The sequence below is a fragment of the Pygoscelis adeliae genome, unplaced genomic scaffold, assembly GCF_000699105.1.
Source record: "Pygoscelis adeliae isolate BGI_AS28 unplaced genomic scaffold, ASM69910v1 Scaffold580, whole genome shotgun sequence".
NCBI classification, from domain to species: Eukaryota; Metazoa; Chordata; class Aves; order Sphenisciformes; family Spheniscidae; genus Pygoscelis; species Pygoscelis adeliae.
Window position 1 is genome coordinate 14,774 of NW_008823973.1, and position 2,315 is coordinate 17,088.

A 2,315-nucleotide genomic window follows, 5' to 3' on the forward strand; every position below is an offset into this window, starting at 1 on the left:
CAGTGGTCAGCTGCCTTGGAAAAGGCAGAAGAGGAAGAAGGTGCCTTCTCTAACGTCAGCTCTTTAAAATGCTCCACTTGTTTTTTCCAGTCTTGCTAGCTAAGCGGAATCCTCCTCTTCCTTTTTCAAAACTACAGCGTCTTCAGCGTGTCCAGCTGCTCAGTTTTCAGGCTTTGCGACAGCATAACGCACAGGACTTAGCGCAACTGAACTTCAAAGAAAGGCACGCCTAACACACCACATGAAAATGACATCACTTAGAAACGACCTCAGGTTGCAGGACCCTGAAGATGAGGTGTCTGAGGCACGTGGGAAGGAAATGAGTAAATCTGAAGTCTTTTAAAGACACTCTCGGGACACGCTCATTACTGGTGCAACACAAACAACATAGCATCAGGGTATAGCTTGTACAGCGCCTCAGTCACTGGCACTTAAAGGTTGCGCATTGACGGGGCTGGCTGCTCCCTCCTTAGCCTAAGTCAGACACGTATGCTCTGGTGAGTTACTATGGTGATGGGCACCATCAAAAATAAAGAGCACTGTGCTGAGAAGGAAGCAGAGTCCTATGCACACCCTAACTTCTGGAATCTGGTTTATTATTGAACATCAGGGACTGACTTTGCCACAGCCTACGTATATATTTGTGAATATAAATTCAGACATTCATCTTGCTCACATACCTGCCCTTTCTCTGGCTGCCAGTTTCAGTTAGCACATGCAAGCAAACATCAGACGACATTGCTGAGCGACCCACACCAGAATACTCGCAACTCTTAATTCTTACAAAAACAGAACACGCCCCCTCCCCCCAAAGAATACCCTTGCAAAGGGAGGATGCATCTACCTTTGCACTCACGTGTCTTCCCTCGAGCTGCCACTAAGTGACTGTAACCCCAGCAAGAAACAGAGTCTCATTGCTGGTCCATGACTTTGTGAGTTGCAATGCACTAGCACTGCATGTATTGCTAAATAAAGGCTCCCACCTATGGAAACTGAAGGACCATCCAATCTTTGGCTATTCTAATAGTCACACAGGGACACACAGGGCACACTAACAGCGAGAGGCTGTGTGATGCTCAGTTGCCGGCTGAGGTTAAACGACGACACTAACATACACAGGAAAGTTATGTTAGGTCTTAATCTTTTTTTTTTTTTTCTTTTCTATGATGTAGCATTGCAAAGCTTCCTATCACCGTTACTGATGCCAAATGCTTCACAGGGGCTTTCAATGCACAGAGACTTCAATCCTGGTCCACACTGAAAGACTTATACAACATTATTATTGCTTGATGTGTGTTTCCGTAAGACACTGGCCTCACTTCAACTTTTAACATAATACTACATGCAATGCAATATATGCTGCTCCCACAGACGAGGAGCAATGGCCAGCAGCAGGCTCGCTGTGGCATACTTCTTCCCAGAGCTCTCATCAGATCATGCCGCCAGAGGGCAATGCACGCCCAACATAAATATATACTGAAATGCAGGGCTCTGACAGGAGCTGTCCTCTTCTGGATGGGAGCAAAATAACTAGCGATGGGGTCTGAAGACAGCTGTTTACACATGTGAGCACCACACGGGAACTCTGTTTTCACAAATTCAGTTACTTCCAGAGATTCAAGTCTACTTGCAGGAGACCAAAACACAATAGGACTGCACTGTCTTCTCGGAGATGCTTCCTCGGCTGACCATGAGGTGGAGCAGTTTTATTCTGACAAGGGCCCTCTATCAGCCCAGCATCAGTCTGTGAGCCTCTGGGAGAAGATAAGTGTGAAGAACCTCGAGGCCACAGAGTAATTGCCCTAATTTAATAACCGCCGATCAGCAAAGTTGGGAAATGTTGCATGAATGGCGATGGCTGGCACCCACAGGGCAAATCAAAGGGGAAAAAATTTGCAGGAGGAAGGCTGATTGTGTATTTCCTTTCACTGACTGGTGCATTACCCTTCCCCTGGTTTGTGTAGGCCACTCACATTTCTATACACACCGCGTGTCTGGCGCCGCATAGGAAAGCATACTTCAACGAGGACCACCTTACTACACATAGCCAATTATGAGCTGACATCTAGGGAGCAGCAGGTCACCCATGCCTGTGGGTCTGGCTACTTCAGTTTGTTTAGGGAAATGCTGCAGACAGGAGCATTTCCATAACAAGCATAATTTCATAGGGAAACTGCAGCCTGGTCTCCACAGACTGACAAATGGAGCAGATGTGCAGTAAAATAATATTACCATAAAGTACAGGGTCTCAAATACATTTTACCTTCCCCGCCCCCGCCTCCCCAAAGATACCTACTACTGATACTATGCAAATT

General features: G+C 46.6%; 1 protein-coding gene across 1 annotated transcript in view; it reads right to left on the reverse strand.

The window, feature by feature from the left end:
- TAOK1 (TAO kinase 1) overlaps positions 1-2,315 on the reverse strand; it is a 35,950-nt gene that overhangs the window by 3,212 nt on the left and 30,423 nt on the right. The gene's annotated exons all lie outside the window — the stretch shown is intronic.